The sequence below is a fragment of the Schistocerca serialis genome, chromosome 3, assembly GCF_023864345.2.
Source record: "Schistocerca serialis cubense isolate TAMUIC-IGC-003099 chromosome 3, iqSchSeri2.2, whole genome shotgun sequence".
Lineage (NCBI taxonomy): Eukaryota > Metazoa > Arthropoda > Insecta > Orthoptera > Acrididae > Schistocerca > Schistocerca serialis.
In genome coordinates this window covers 296,189,071-296,207,155 of record NC_064640.1, presented here as the reverse complement: position 1 = coordinate 296,207,155, position 18,085 = coordinate 296,189,071, and the positions used below count along the sequence as shown (strand labels likewise).

The 18,085-nt window shown below is 44.0% G+C and overlaps 1 protein-coding gene across 1 annotated transcript in view; it reads left to right on the top strand.

The window, feature by feature from the left end:
• LOC126470795 (innexin shaking-B) overlaps window positions 1-18,085 on the top strand; it is a 424,307-nt gene that overhangs the window by 235,436 nt on the left and 170,786 nt on the right. The gene's annotated exons all lie outside the window — the stretch shown is intronic.

The window sequence follows — 18,085 nt, the reverse complement described above, 5'->3', positions numbered from 1 at the left end:
GCTGCAGCTGTGCAGGGCGCTATATATAACGCGTGAGGCGCGCCTAATTAGTGCAGAGCGCGCGCTGCCAGCCTTCCACACGCGGCCCAATCCGTTCGCTCCTTAGTTCCTCATCACTGAAGTTCGCTCCCATCCTGTAAACGCTACGCGTGTCAACAACGTCTTTTCCTTCGCTGCTCCACACATTTCTGGAAAACAAATTATTTTCAATTAATATTCCGATAGCAGAAATTCCAAGATGGAAACAACAGCTTTGGCAAAGAAAGGAAAGGAATGTTCATGTTTAACATACCGTTGGCTATGAGACAGTTAAGAGTTGTTAGTACATGCACGGAATTGGGAAGTGTGAGTAAGGACCTGTTTCGACATTCGCCTGCAGTGATTTAAGAATCTCAACAAAAACCAAAATCTGAATGAGCCAACTGGTATTTCAACCGCCGTCTCCTGGAATGCTAGCCCCAGCGTCTTAGTACTATGGCATCTAGCTCAGCATCAGCACAGGGAGGGAGGGTTTGAACGTGTGCACACACATGTGTATATATATGTGTGTGAGCGTGCTCTAGAAAAATAGCAAAGTTTCAAAAGATAGGACAGTTTTCTGAACTGGTACGTTGATTCATACGCCAGGTTTGGAAATAGCTGAGTATCTGATGGAGCGAGGTCGGGACTCTATGGAGAATGATCGATGACAGCGTACGCAAGGCATTGCATTGTTGCAGATGTCGCAGCACTAGTGTGTGGTCTTGCATTGTCATGCTGAAGGAGAGGGTGCTTCGTGTGTGACGAATTCTTTGAACTCGAAGTTGGATTACAGCATGCTGTTTCTCACGCACCTACGTAGTTACGTTACACGCCACTACAATACACGCTGCAATTCTGAGGCCTCTAATGGCAGAAGGTTGCAAGTATGTAGACATGAAGAATAAAGGTGTAGAATATTTAAAAAGACTTAACAGTTTTCACATGAAAAATTCGGAGACGCAGGCCGTCGAAAATTGAATTTTTGTTCACTGTCCGCTGTTTGCTTTTGAATTCGTATTCCATTGTTCACTTATTGTACCGTGTTTACTACCAATTTTTTTTTGTATCTTGTTGCCGTTCTGACGAGTGATAGACATGCTAGACATCAGTACAGCCTTCTCTTCATTCGACATCCCAGAGACCACTGTCCACGTAAATTAAGCGAACTTCAAGTTGGTTGGTTGGTTCGCTGGTTGGTTTGGGGTGAGAGGATCAAACAGCAAAGTCATCGGTCCCATAGGATTAGGGAAGGAAATCGGCCGTGCCCTTTCAAAGGAACCATCCCGGCATTTTCCTGAAGCAAATTAGGGAAATCACAGAAAACCTAAATCAGGATGGCCGGACGCGGGTTTGAACTGTCCTCCTCACGAATACGTGTCCAGTGTGCTAACCACTGCACCATCTTGCTCGGTCAAGCTTCAAGTTCTTTGCTTCTCCAAGTATCCTCTTGGTTCATGACCTCCTTACTCTTTTATCTAGGCGCTACAGTCTGGAACCGCGCGACCGCGACGGTCGCAGGTTCGAATCCTGCCTCGGGCATGGATGTTTGTGATGTCCTTAGGTTAGTTAGGTTTAAGTAGTTCTAAGTTCTAGGGGACTGATGAGCTCAGAAGTTAAGTCCCATAGTGCTCAGAGCCATTTGAACCATTTTTGAACTCTTTTATCTAAACATAACATCACCATATGTCTTCATTTACATACACACTGCGAAAGCTATTGTTAAGTGAGTAGTGCAGAGTACTCTGTACCATTCCTAGGGTTTCATTTTTATTTTCACTTGCTCATAGAGGGAAAAAGGAGTGCCTCTATACGAACTTTAGTCTCTCTAATATGGTCTGGCGGTGCTTTATCAAGATGTTCGGTGGAGACAGCAGAATCGTTCTACTGTTTCTCTAAAAGAACACCCACTCTACATTAGACTGTCATACGGACGGGAAAATTAAGACGGCAGTAACTGAGTATGGAACTGAAAAATAATTCAGATCGCTCGATAGAAGAAACGCTGATAGACTTGATAAAGTTTTAGTAAAATCGTAGCTGACAAAAAAAGGTAGTCAGCCAAAAGGTAAGGAGGAAACGAAACGAAATTTCATTGATTAAGAAAGTATGTGATATTATTTCAGTGACTACAAAATCGAGTCAAATTTACAAGGAATTTGATCGTATGTAGCTACTTATCAAAATGACGTTACACCCTCTCAGGCCTGGATGCATGCACTGATTCGGTTGGGAAGGGTATCACAAAGGCGTTGAATCCAATCCTGAGGCAAACTTGTTCACAACTGTTGTAACTGGTTTTTGATATCCTGCATACTGGCGGTCAGACGGAGATGACGATCGCGCTGATCCCACACGTGTTGTGTAGGGGACACATCTGGGCTTCTTGCTGGACAGAGAAGCATCTCAGCACCACGCATGTAGTTCATAGAGACAATTGGTATATGTGGTTAAACTTCGTACTGTTGAAAAATGGGAGGACGGTGTTGTGGCTTGAGAGGTGAGACATGAGGACGCAGGATGTCCGTGACGTATCATTGCTCCTTCAGAGTTCTCTCTCTCACTTCCATGCACTATAGCTCCGCACGACGCAACGTTAACAGACACCGCTGTGCCTCTCCAAAACATTGCAAGAATTGGATGTCACGCCGGGTTGCTGCCATACTCGCCGCTAGCTTGAGTAGTGCAGAACCACGTTTCATCGCTAAACACAGTGCGACGCCATTCGCGAGTAATCCACACGTTTCACTCTCGGTGCCACTCCAGACAAAACCACTTGTGTTGTGGTGTTAACGGCAGCCTGTGCGTACAATGGTAATTCCCTAGTCTGCTTGCTGTTGGCAGGCGGAGATGTGAAGGGATTACGATGTGCACAATACCGCGAGCCTCCCTTGCTGTGATCAGCCGCGGTCAACCGGAAGCTTCATGACGAATATGCTAGCCCTCACATTCCCATGCAGTCCAGCATCGGGCCAACGCCACATGCTAAAGCCTCATAAACCTGGACAGTGAGCGATTCGACCATCTGGCCACACCGTGACCCAAAATGGGCCTCTTTCAAACTCTGTCAGCTGCTGATAACGTTACCTCACGTGAGTAGTCGGCATCTTCGGTCTTTCACTGTGATTACTCAACATCTGGTAACAACACAAACACGTGCTAACTAATGCACTCTTACCATCACAGAGAATTGTAAACCTAATCATTTACATACCAGACCAGTAGGTGTATGAATTTACTCTGGCATCCGACCGACCCTTCCGGATTGTTCACTTTTTTTAATCAGACAGTGTATGTTGAAAATCTAGATGAACTGGCTCTATTTCTCGCATCAATTTACGGTAGGCCGCCAGAACAAAGAAGAGTGATAAGTTACGAATTAAGGACCAGATCCTTCCAATCTACAAGAAAGGTTGGAAGTCCAGATTGCAACGATATATCAGTATATCTCAAATATCAATATTTCGAAGAATTAATGTCGATATTTATATATTGTATTAGTATCGTCATTTTCCCGATATATCGGATTCTTAGAATTCTATTTTCTATATGCTTTTAGTGGACTCTGAATGTAAGTAATCACTGCGTTTTCACGTATCCTGTTGAATAAACTAAACAAACATAGTTTCATTTTTTCTGGAATCAGGCTGACATTTGACACGTAATAAAGAGGATTTACAGACATCGTAACATTCATAAACCACCCAGTAAATTCAGTGACTGTTTCATACAAGCTCAAAAACGAGTTAACTCGACCAGTCAGCTGTGAGGAGGCCGCGTTAAGTAGTGGACCGGCGATCGTAATCGGTCAATGCTGTCGCAAATCGCAATGGAGCAACATCTCTAAATCAGGTGTTTAAAACATTATCCAGAATGTTTTGAACAACATAGAAGTGTGTGTAAAGAAAGTTGGTGATTGAAATTTCACGAGAAGGTCCTGCCCCAGCGAAAAACGCTATTGCTTTAATGACTGCTATCCCAATTCGTGTATCATATCCGTGGCACTCTCTTCCCTGTTTCTACATAATACAAAAAAATTGTTGTCCTTCCTTGAATTTTTCCAAGTGCTCCCTCGATCTTATCTGATGCGGATCTCACACAGCACCTCAATACTGCAGAAGAGGGTGCACGAGCGTAGTGCAAGCAGTCTCTTTAGTAGACCTGTTACATTTTATAAATGTTCTACCAATAAATCGCAGTCTTTGGTTTGCTTTTCCCCCAACATTGCATATGTGATCGTTCCAAATTTAAGTTATTCGTAATTGTAATTCGTAAGTATTTAGATGAGTTTACAGCCTTTAGTGTCGTATGATTTATAGTGTACCTGAAATTTAGCGGATTCTTTTTAGTGCTCATGTGGATGGCTTCACACTTTTCATGATTTAGAACCAATTTCCACACAGATATCTTGCGTAAACCATTTTGCTATTCGTTTTGATCATCTGATGATTTCGCATGACGGAAAATGGCAGCAGCATCTGCTAACAATGTAAGAGTAGTGCTGAGATTGTATGCTAGATCAATTATGGAGATCAGGAACAACAAAGGGCCTATAACACTTCCTTGGGGAATGCCAGATATACTCCATAGGGGCAAAATTTAATTATAAGTCAGTTGTGAGGAATGGAGTCAAAACATTCTCGAAAACTAAAAATATGGAATTAGTCTGACGTACTCTGTCGATAGCACTCAGTACTTCATGAGAATAATGAGTTAGTTGTGTTTCACAGGAACGATATTTGCTGAATGCGTGTTGCCAATTTGCCAATACATCGTTTTCTTCGAGTTGATTCATAATACGAGGGTTGTCCAGAAAGTTCCGATAGGTCGCGAAATGGACAGCACAGTGAAAACCTGAGGAAGCTTTGCACAGATGTGATGGGTAGTGTCTCTAGTATGACCGTCGATCGCATCAAGACGCTCTTTTTAGTTGTCAGCGCACTATGAGCGAGTAAAGTGCCTAGAACAACGACATCTCCCGCCAAGTAGGGGGGGGGCCCACTGAGGGGCTTCACCTTAATGTATGCAGCCCACCTAATACAACTGCGCTGTGGCCGAGCGGTTCTAGGCGCTTCAGTCCGGAACCGCGCTACTGCTACAGTCGCAGGTTCGAATCCTGCCTCGGGCATGGATGTGTGTGATGTCCTTAGGTTAGTTAGGTTTAAATTGTTCTAAGTCCAGGGGACTGATGACCTTAGATGTTAAGTCCCATAGTGCTTAGAGCCATTTGAACCATTTTTAACACAACTGCCACACACTTCCTTCTGCATGGCAATTCTCAGCCGCACTCTGCAGGGGCAGTGGAGACGCTCCTGCAGCCTTTTCGATGGGAAGTGTTTGATCACCCACAACACAGCCCTAATTGGCTCATCCAGAGTATCATCTCTGTTCACATGAAACGCTGGATACGAAGACAACACTTGGAGACAGGCTACGCGCTATAGACCAGCGTAGAGAACTATCGGAAAGCACAGGCGGCTGCGTTCTATGACGACGGTGTTGAATATTTGGTATAACGGTATGACAAATATCTAAGTCGGAGCGGCGATTGTATAGAGAAGTATCTGGAAAGTGTAGCTAACTCCTACCAATAAAATGTTTCTGATTTTCACTGTGGTTTCCATTTAGCGACCGATCGGAACTTACTTTCTGGTTAACCCTCGTAATCGAGCACAGTATATGTCCCAAAATCCTACTGCAAATCGATGTTAGTGATACGAGTCCGTAATTCAGCAGATTACTCGTACTTCCTTTCTTGGGTATTGGTGTAACATATGCCGCTTTCCAGTCTTTGGGTGGCACTGTCAATAACATCACCATTGTTATCATGCAGTGAGAGTATCGATTGCGTCTTGTCACTGGTGTATTTTACATACAACCAGAATATCTTTGCATTTTCTGCCAGATTTCGAGACAGAGTTTCGTTGTAGAAACTATTAAAGGCATCTCACGTTGAATATGGCACTAAATTTCGAGTTTCTGTAAAAGCTCGGGAAGCTTGGGAATTTTGCGTTTTTTTTTTAATTTTGCATGCTTTTCGTTGTGTTCCATGCGGGATCAGTACCGTATCTTATTAATATTTTAGTATGTATCTCTCAATTGCCGTCAATAGTATTTATTTGAATTTAAACCACATCTAGTCTATACTTACATAGTCAGATTGAAAGGACTGAAAACTGTCTCTTAGGAAGGTGTCAAGCGAATTCTTATCTGCTTTTTAAATAGATGTATTTTGAGTTTATTTTTGGCGGGTTTGCACGTTACCATATTCACTCTAGCTACAACAACCTTGTGATCACTAATCCCTGTATCTATCATGACGCTCCTTAATTGGTCAGGATTATTTGTTGCTAAAGGTCAAGTATGTTTTCGCAACTATCTACACTTCGAGTGTAGATTATTTTAAAATAATTGTAAAGAGAAGGCATTCAGTACGATTTCGGACGACATTTTATGCCCACACCGACTTTAAACATGTATTTCCGTCATCGTATCAAGAGTAGATTGACGTCACCACCTACTATTGTGTGAGTGGGGTACCTATTAAAAAGGACAGTCAAATTTTCTTTGAACTGTTCAACAGCTGTAGAGCTGTTCAACAACTGTATCGTCTGAGTCTGGGGTCGGCAAAAGGAACCATTGAGTAATTTAATCTGGTTGCCAAGTATAAACTCCACCCATACTAACTCACAGGGAATTATCTACTTCAATTTCACTACAAGATAAACTACTTCTGACAGCAATGAACACTGCACCACTAACTGTGTTTAATCTATTCTTTCTGAACACGGTTAGGTTCTCAGCCGTTTTAATCGTGTAATTTCTCCATTCCATAGCTGGGATGTGAAAAGCTCCACGTTTACAACAGTATGATCAGGATATTTATCTGCGATATTCTCCAAGATTTCCCATAAGCGTTCGGCCACTTCAGTTACTAAGACAGATGATCTATAAAAGCACCCTATTACCAAATGTGAGTCACCGTCAATGCATATTATTTCGTCTTAGGAATCTGTAATAACATCACTAGATGTTGTAGAGTCTTTACGGCAGTAAACAACCCATCATCATTGCCGTTTAGCCTATCCAGGCAGCATACAGGGCGAAATAGACCCCAATCGATAAAATATAGGTCGATGTTTCAGACTATTTTCTGGTTATTTTAGCATAAGGGACACGTGGCCTCCAGTGGATTGTTACAGAGTGATAACGTCATTCTGATTTACACACACCAAAAAAAATTTCGCATCACCTCGTTTCCGAGAGTTCCGGAACCTGTACAGAAAATTGCAGTAGAGATCAACATAAATATCATTTCCACCCTTTTTATTGCTCATCAGAGGTGGTGGTCCAGATTGCTGTACACACCGGTACCTCTAATAGCCAGTAGCACGTACTGGTGCACTGAAGCATGCCTGTACTCGTCGTGGCATACTATCCACAAGTTCATCAAGGCACTGTTGGTCCAGATTGACCGAGTGGTTCTAGGCGCTTTAGTCCGGAACCGCGCTGCTGCTACGGTCGCAGGTTCTAGTCCTGCCTCGGGCATGAATGTGTGTGATGTCCTTAGGTTAGTTAGGTTTAAGTAGTTCTAAGTCTAGGGGACTGATGACCTCGGATGTTAAGTCCCATAGTGCTTAGAGCCATTTGAACCATTTGGTCCAGATTGTCCCACTCCTCAATGGTGATTCGGCGTAGAGTCCTCAGAGTGGTTGGTGGGTCACTTCGTCCATAAACAGCCCTTTTCAGTCTAACTCAGGCATGTTCGATAGGGTTCATGTCTGGAGAACATGCTGGCCACTCTAGTCGAGCGATGACATTATCCTGATGGAAGTCATTCACAAGATGGGCACGATGGGGGTGCGAGTTGTCGTCCATGATGACGAATGATTCGCCAAAATGCCGATATGGTTGCACTATCGGTCGGAGGATGGCATTCACGTATCGCACAGCCGTTACGGTGCCTTCCATGACCACCAGCGGCGTACGTCCGCATCACATAATGCCACCTCAAAAGAGCAGGGAACCTCCACATTGCTGCACTCGCTGGACAGTGTGTCTAAGGCACTCAGCCTGACGGGGTTGCCTCCAAACACGTCTGCGACGATTGTCTGGTTGAAGGCATATGCGACACTCATCGGTGAAGAGAACGTGATGCCAATTCTGAGCGGTCCATTCGGCATGTTGTTGGTCCATCTGTACCGCGCTGCATGGTGTCGTGGTTCTAAAGATGGACCTCGCCATTGACGTCGGGAGTGCGCACAGTTGGAGTCGTAACACGACGTCCTGTGTTACACGACAGGCATTATTCAACATGGTGGCGTTGCTGTCAGAGTTCCTCCGACCCATAAACCGTAGATAGCGGTCATCCACTGCAGTAGTAGCCCTTGGACGTCCTGAGCGAGGCATGTCATCAACAGTTCCTGTCTTTCTGTATCTCCTCCATGCCCGAGCAACATCGCTTTGGTTCACTCCGAGACGTCTGGACACTTCCCTTGTTGAGAGTCCTTCCTGGCACGAAGTAACAATGCGGACGCGATAGAACCGTGGTACTGGCCGTCTAGGCATGGTTGAACTGTAGACAACACGACCCGTGTACCTCCTTCCTGGTGTAATGACTGGAACTAATCGGCTGTCGAACCCCCTCCGTCTAATAGGCGCTGCTCATGCATGGTTGTTTACATCTTTGGGTCTGTTTAGTGACAATACTGAACAGTCAAATGGACTGTGACTGTAATACAATATCCACAGTCAACGTCTATCATTAGGAGTTCTGGGAACCGGGGTGATGCAAAACTTTTTTTCATGTGTGTATTTCGTTTGTTGCTTCAGTTACGTTTGTTTACGTGAAAATATACGTTGGCGCTGTTAAAAACAGCCCACCTCCCCTTTGAATATGAATGTAACATTTCGACTTCTGAAAAAAAAAATTGGTAATTTGTGGTAAGTTCTATGGGACCAAACAGCTGAGGTCATCGGTCCCTAGGCTTACACACTACTTAATCTAACTTAAACTAACTTACGCTAAGGACAACACACACATCCATGCCCAAGGGAGGACTCGAGCCTCCGACGAGGGGAGCCGTGCGAACCGTACAAAGGCCCCCTAGACCGCACGGCTACCCCGCGCTGCTCGACTTCTGAAACACAGTAAACTGCTACAACAATGGACAGTTTTATGCAGTAATCGATTGTTAGCATCCTTATGTCAGCATTTAAATTTAGTTCATAAGTTAAGTTAGACGTTTCTCTTTGAGGTCTGCAAAATGGGTTTCTTGATAGAGGAAAGAATTGAAAATGTGGAAGCATGTGGGAAAGTTTCGATTAAGGGAACTCCCAAAATTTCGGGTTCAGGTATCCGGATAGAGGACTGCCGGAAAAGACAGCAATAGAGAGTCTGTATAAAAACTGGCGCACCAACTGATCTCTGCAAAATGTAAAACAACAAAAAATTCCTTCAATTCGCACACCAGAAACTACTGCAGAGATTCACCGAAGAATTATTCAGAGCCCAAAGAAACCTACACGTAAACTGGCCCATCAGGCGCATGTAGGTAGGAGGAGATGCCACCGTATATTGAAAAGTTTTAATTTGTAGCCATACCGCGTTACCATTGTGCAGCAGTTACGAGAGGATGAGAGTCAGAAACGTGTAGGTCACTGTACATGGCTGCTGAATAACATCAACGGTGGCTTGTTAGACCATTTCCATTACATCATGAGTGATGAAGCACGGTTTCATATCTCCGGTCATGTGAATTAATAGAACACGAGGTACTGGGCAACGGAGAACCATAACAATGTGTGTCAGCAATCGCTCCATGACAAAGTGTCGGTGTTTGGTGCGGTGAAATAGGAAACGTCATGGTTCAAATGGTTCAAATGGCTCTGAGCACTATGGGACTTAACATCTAAGGTCATCAGTCCCCTAGAACTTAGAACTACTTAAACCGAACTAACCTAAGGACATCACACACAACCTTGCCCGAGGCAGGAATAGTACCTGCGACCGTAGCGGTCGCGTGGTTCCAGACTGAAGCGCCTAGAACAGCTCGGCCACACCAGCCGGCCGAAACGTCATGATTGGATCGATATTTTTTGACACTACCATCAAAACGGTTGCTTATATGGAAAATTTTGGTACATTTTGTACTCAACTCACAGCATATGAAAGACAATATTGCTTCTTCAGCAAGATGGGGCAACTTGCCACACATCTAAGGTATCCATGATGTATTCACTGAGGAGCGAACTGTCAGCAATTACTTATAGCCAATACGTTCGCCGGATCTAACAATATCTGATATTTTCCTGTAGGGACACATTACGAGCAAGATCTATGAAACAAATCCACAAACAATACGGGAACTGAAAGACAACATCGCCGGCCGGAGTGGCCGTGCAGTTCTAGGCGCTACAGTCTGGAACCGAGCGACCGCTACGGTCGCAGGTTCGAATCCTGCCTCGGGCATGGATGTGTGTGATGTGCTTAGGTTAGTTAGGTTTAATTAGTTCTAAGTTCTAGGCGACTGATGACCTCAGAAGTTAAGTCGCATAGTGCTCAGAGCCATTTGAACCATTTGAAAGACAACACCAGCCGTAAAGTTGCCGCAATCGATATCAGAACTTTACGCCGGGTGTGTCTGAATATGGTTAGACCTGAACAGCTGTTTGATGTTGCACGGGGTCACTTTCAACATCTTCTATGAATAAATATTTCACTGTATTTTTAATTTAAAATAAATGGTAAGTCCATTTCAGCTCTTCGTTTCTGTAATTCCACTGTATTTCCTTTATAGTTACCGGGCTACTTATATCTGCGCCACCCTGTACCTTCACAATAGTGAAGAAGAGCTGATGTGCGATCATCAAAACGTACAGCACAAAACATAAACGCCTATGTACAGACGTAAAAGTGTTGTGACGTGGTTGCCGGCCCTGCGAGAACAGCTCCACATGGAGTCATCGTGTTGCTCTTCAGCTGAACTGCGTGCACCAACATATGAAGTGCATATCGGCCAGTTCCTCATCAGTAAATCAATCCAGAACGCTGTGCATCACAGTTAACATGCAACTAACACACACAGACGGGAAAACAAACCCGAGAAATCGAGCAGTACTGAATGCAAACTTGAGGGCGAAGAGTAAAGTGGCCATTACTGCTGTCAACAGCAAGTACCGCGAGGAGCAAGTTTGTTATCAAACAAGACACACGGCGCATGCGAAATATATTAGCTCTGTTGCCCATATATTTTCAGAGCGAAACAACTGCAAAGATAAATGCAGGTAATAAACTGAATGAAATGCAATTACTCTGTAACGAGGCACCCGAGTCAACGGGTTTCTTATACCAAAATACTCAGAAAATATCCCTGGCACTTCTATTGTGTAACAGCGTCAGATGTTTCAGCTGTGTTTTAACTATCGCCGCCCTTTCAGATGCATGTCCAGAATGTGGGCATAAATTCCCCACAACGCACACTTACTGAAAGTAACGAGGCACCAGAGTCAACGGGTTTCTTATACCAAAATACTCAGAAAATGTCCCTGGCATTTCTATTGTGTAACAGCGTCAGATGTTTCAGCTGTGTTTTAACTATCGCCGCCCTTTCAGATGCATGTCCAGAATGTGGACATAAATTCCCCACAACGCACACTTACTGAAAGTACTGAATATGATCTTGCAGGCTTTCACAGCATGCGCTGAATAATCTATGGCACCTCGGGCTTGCAGGCAGCTGTAGTCACCCTCCTCCAATCATATTTCGAGTGAGAACCTGGCAACCGCCTTATCGAGTGATCCAAAGATGTCTGCTGTAGTTCAGACATCGCATGTAACAGGTATTAAAAATATACAGATGTTAACTCCCTTTGTAAAAGGTGATAAAAAGTGCGACATTCTGTTCCGAAAGCAAAGATGCTTTAGCCGTGCATATCTTAGGCGGCTTGCCACGGTTCGCGTGACTCCCCCCGTCGGAGGTTCGAATCCTCCCTCGGGCATGGGTGTGCGTGCTCTCCTTAGCGTATAAATTAGATTAAGTACAGGGTTATTACAAATGATTGAAGCGATTTCACAAGTCTACAATAACTTTATTATTTGAGATATTTTCACAATGCTTTGCACACACATACAAAAACTCAAAAAGTTTTGTTAGGCATTCACAAATGTTCGATATGTGCCCCTTTAGTGATTCGGCAGACATCAAGCCGATAATCAAGTTCCTACCACACTCGGCGCAGCATGTCCCCATCAATGAGTTCGAAAGCATCGTTGATGCGAGCTCGCAGTTCTGGTACGTTTCTTGGTAGAGGAGGTTTAAACACTGAATCTTTCACATAACCCCACAGAAAGAAATCGCATGGGGTTAAGTCGGGAGAGCGTGGAGGCCATGATATGAATTGCTGATCATGATCTCCACCACGACCGATCCATCGGTTTTCCAATCTCCTGTTTAAGAAATGCCGAACATCATGATGGAAGTGCGATGGAGCACCATCCTGTTGAAAGATGAAGTCGGCGCTGTCGGTCTCCAGATGTGGCATGAGCCAATTTTGCAGCATGTCCAGATACACGTGTCCTGTAACGTTTTTTTCGCAGAAGAAAAAGGGGCCGTAAACTTTAAACCGTGAGATTGCACAAAACACGTTAACTTTTGGTGAATTGCGAATTTGCTGCACGAATGCGTGAGGATTCTATACCGCCCAGATTCGCACATTGTGTCTGTTCACTTCACCATTAAGAAAAAAATGTTGCTTCATCACTGAAAACAAGTTTCGCACTGAACGCATCCTCTTCCATGAATTGTCGCAACCGCGCCGAAAATTCAAAGCGTTTGACTTTGTCATCGGGTGCCAGGGCTTGTAGCAATTGTAAAAGGTAAGGCTTCTGCTTTAGCCTTTTCCGTAAGATTTTCCAAACCGTCGGCTGTGGTACGTTTATCTCCCTGCTTGCTTTATTCGTCGACTTCCGCGGGCTACGCGTGAAACTTGCCCGCACGCGTTCAACCGTTTCTTCGCTCACTGCAGGCCGACCCGTTGATTTCCCCTTACAGAGGCATCCAGAAGCTTTAAACTGCGCGTACCATCGCCGAATGGAGTTAGCAGTTGGTGGATCTTTGTTGAACTTCGTCCTGAAGTGTCGTTGCACTGTCATGACTGACTGATGTGAGTGCATTTCAAGCACGACATACGCTTTCTCGGCTCCTGTCGCCATTTTGTCTCACTGCGCTCTCGAGCGCTCTGGCGGCAGAAACCTGAAGTGCGGCTTCAGCCGAACAAAACTTTGAGTTTTTCTACGTATCTGTAGTGTGTCGTGACCATATGTCAATGAATGGAGCTACAGTGAATTTATGAAATCGCTTCAATCATTTGTAATAGCCCTGTAGTGTGTAAGCCTAGGGACAGATGACCTCAGCAGTTTCATCCCATAGGAACTTACCACCACCAAAGATGCTCTAAGACAAATATTGTAAACCCACGTCTATATTCCGCAAACCACTTTCCGGTGTGCCGCGGATGGTGCGTTGCACAGGGTGTTCCAGGAGGAATTGTCAGTATTCTAAGTTACGACAGGAACGATCATTCGAAGCAAAAAGGTCAAGTGAACATGGACTTTGAAGTGCACACCGAAAGAGCTGTGAGTACTTGTTCAGTTGAAGTGATGGCGTTCATAGTAGAGTAGATGAACAGGTGCTAATAGCTCTTTAAGGAATGCACTTTAGAGGACGTGTTTACTAAACTTCCTTTCTTCCTCCCTTTCCTGTGCCAGTCTCAAATGGTGCGCGGGAAGATCGGCTACTGACAAGCCTCTGTGTGAGGTCGAAACTAATTTTATCTCCATGACCTTTCAGAGAGATATATGGAGGAGGATGCAGAGCGTTGGTTGAACCTTCACTGCGCTAAATAAATGACAGTATAATCCTATTAAATCTTCACTGGCGCCACGGCGTCTGCACTAACCAAGGCACTTCTCGTTGAAGCTAACAAATTTCTATTACACTTGAGAAGAAAATAACTTATACAAAATTTCCTTATAAAACGTGCGTAAATGTACCAGATCAAACTGATGGATTATTTACACGACCTCACACTTAGGTGTCTGATGGAAAGATTTTAATATGACAAGAACACAACATACGTTGAATCTATATACACTGTGGTGACAAAAGGCATGGGATAACAATATGATATGAACATATACAGACGTGGGTAGTATCGAGTACACAAGGTATAAAAGGGTAATGCATTGGTATAGCAGGACAGTGCATTGGCGGAGTTGTTATATGTACGCAGGTGATTCACGTGAAAGGGTTTCCGAAGTGATCATGGCTGCACGACGGGAACTAACAGACTTTGAACGCGGAATCATAGTTGGAGCTAGACGCGAGTGACGTTCCGTTCCGAAAATTATTAGAGAATTCAATACTCCGAGATCCGCGGTGTGAACAGTATGCCGAGTATACCAAATTTCAGTTATTACCTCTCACCAAGGATAACACAGTGGCCAACGGCCTTCACTTGACGACAGAGAGCATTGACGTTTGCATAGAGTTGTCAGTGCTAACAGACAAGCAACATCGCGTGAAGTAACCGTAGAATCACGACAGTGCGGCAAAATTTGGCGTTAATGGGCTATGGTAGCAGACAAACAACACGAGTGCCTTTGCTAACAGGGTGACATCACCTACAGCGCCTCTCCTGGGCTTATGACCATATCGTATCGACCCTCGACCACTGGAAAACTGTAGCCTAGTCGGATGTTTACCGATTTCAGTTGGTAAGAGCTAAAGATAGGCTTAGAGTGTGGCGCAGACCACACGTACCTAAGTTGTTCAAATGGTTCAAATGGCTCTGAGCACTATGGGACTTAACATCTGAGGTCATCAGTCCCCTAGAACTTAGAACTACTTAAACCTAACTAACCTGAGGACATCACACGCAACCATGCCCGAGGCAGGATTTGAACCTGCGACGGTAGCGGTCTCGCGGTTCCGGACTGAAGCTCTTGGAACCGCTCAGCCACATCGGCCGGCCATGACCTAAGTTGTCCACATGGCAGTGTGCAAGCTGGCGGAGGCTCGATAATGGTATGAGCTGTGTTTACATGGAATGGACTGCGTCCTCTCGTCCTGCTGAATCGATCATTGACTGGAAATAGTTATGTTCGGCTATGTGGAGACAATTTGCAGCCATTGATTGACTTCAGTTCCCAAATGATGATGGAATTTTTATGGATGACAGTGCTCCATGTCACTGGGCCGCATTTGTTAGTGGTTGGATTGACGAACATTCTGGACAATTCGTTCGAATAGTTTTGCCACCCAGTTCGCCTGACATGAATCCCATCGAACATTTATGGGACATAATCAAGAGGTCAGTTCGTGCATAAAATCCAGCACCGGCAACACTTCCGCAATTATGAACGGCTATAGAGGCAGCATTTCGCTAGGGACTTCCACCTACTTGTTGAGCCCAAGCCACGTCAATATGCTGCACCACGCCGGGAAAAATGAAGTCCAACACGATATTAGCAGGTATCCCGTGACGTTTGTCGCCTCAGTGTACGTTGAGATACTGAACAATGTCGGAAAATCTTTGTCTTCAACAAAAGTTCTAGGTCATGAATACCACTGTAACAGTTCGATCTTAGAACCAGACATGTAACTGGTTCTAGCACTGATAAATTCTTTCGACATACAAGAAGCCGTATATGGTTTCCGTAGCGCGACCTTTATTTATACAGATAGATGGACAATGCATATGGGACAATACAAGCCAATATGTAGAAAATTTAAATCAGCGAAGGACAACTTAATTATGACAGCGGAGCTAATCGTTTTCCTGGAAGCTCTTCTTTCTATTCAGTGTATCACCGAAACAATTAACCTCATTCTATGACATTTCAAATCAACTCTTGCCCTGCTGAAGACCAACGACGCCTTAAAAAAAATCACCCACTTCATTGCAAACAGAACAGCCAATATGTATTGGAGCAAAGGTCACTGTGGGGTAAAAGATAAGTAAATTTCAGAATCTGCCCAAACAGACAAATCAGGCAATATACGCTGGCGAAGAACATCATAAAATACCGGCAAACGATTTTCTGAAACTATAGAGGAATAACGAGAAATGAGTGGCATAAAAAATGGGCAGATTTCTCGAAATCTGTAGTAAAACTAAGAAGACCTTGGCACAAGGAAAGCTGTTGTGGTAGAAAGTTTCTGGCCACTATGGCACGACTGAGCATCAGTCATGCATGTTTCAGAGAGTACCTACACATCATTCATGTTTTGAGTTGCTGGCAGTCCTGAAGGCAAGTGGCTACAGTGTATACCAGGAACTCTTTCGCTTCCTGAGTATAGAAAAAATTTAATATGTAGTATAGGTGTATGCAGTCAGATGAATCGCTGTTAAGATGAGACAGAGAAAACTTGTAAATTTGAATTTTCTTGTTAATTTACACGTGTTAATACAGTAACTATAAATGTCTCATTTGGGATCCAAGCAGCATGTATATTGGTGTAGCGCTATCAATTTTGTAAGTATGTTAAATATCTACTTATGTGATGTGATTCTTCAATTTCTCCAGGCGTATTTTATGACGAAATAAATCTCGGGTGAACAGCCTGGTTGAGTGTGCATAGGACACAATATTTCGGCAATCGACCACGTTGTCAGCGCACCTGATGATGGCAACGTGGTCGGTTGCCGAAATATTGTGTCCTATGCACGCTCATACCAAGCTGTTCAACCGAGATTTATTTCGTCATCTGCTTATGTATTATGCACCGTGCATTACGGTTTATCCCTCTGTTTTAAAAATGGTTAAAATGGCTCTGAGCACTATGCGACTTAACTTCTGAGGTCATCAGTCGCCTACAACAAAGAACTAATCAAACTTAACTAACCTAAGGACATCACAAACATCCATGCCCGAGGCAGGATTCGAACCTGCGACCGGAGCGGTCGCTCGGCTCCAGACTGCAGCGCCTAGAACCGCACGGCCACTATGGCCGGCCCCCTCTGTTTTACTCTGGCCATTCTTTTTAACTGATTAACATAATACCACATACTGTCCAATTCTGAACTTTCGTTCTAACTAATTACATCTGTATATTTACATCAACAAAAAATATTGCAGCCGAATTACCTACACCAGCCAACACACATGCTAAATTTTTTTAAAGAATTAATTACTAAAGATTAGGTGGCCTAGCGGTTCTAGGCTCTTCAGTCTGGAACCGCGCGACCGCTACGGTCGCAGGTTCGAATCCTGCCTCGGGCATGGATATGTGAGATGCCCTTAGGTTAGTTAGGTTTAAGTAGTTCTAAGTTCTAGGCGACTGATGATCTCAGAAGTTAAGTCCCATAGTGCTCAGAGCCATTTGAACAATTTTTTTAGACAACTGTATGGGTGGAGATCTAAAGGCCAATAAATATATAAAAATATTATGATATCGTAAGCACTCGGAATTTTAACAATAAACCACTCCGTGAATATAAAGCTTTCTTGAAGTGACTGACAATGGAGGTAGATGGGTATCTCCATAAAACTATCCCGCTTACTAAATGATCTGTGACGAAAAGCGCTTGTCCTTATTGTATCATCTTTATTTGCTCTATCATTCCTATCTGATAAACGTTCCAGCATTTCTAAGCTATCTTCTTCTTGGATGGACTACAGTTTCGGAGAACTCTTGCAAGGTACCTCAGTCAGGTATCTGCCTTTCCTGCGATTAGACTTACGTGGCCTTTACTATAAGCAAACTGATCTAGAATATCCGAAAACCTCTATCTAATGCGTTACTGACCACTAGATTTCACGAAAAGCGAATCTACCAGCGCAAAAGGCTTGGGGCAATATTTTGTTGTCAGTAGAAATGCAGTAACAGCAGAATGAGTCGGTGAGGAGAGTTCACTGACTATGAACGCTGACTAGTCATTGGATCTCTCCTGAGTGGCAAGTCCATCAGGGACATTTAAACCTTTCTAAAGCTGCCCAAGTCAACTGTTGGTGATGTGACTGTGAAGTGAAAACGCGAAGGAACGACCACAACTAAACCAAGAC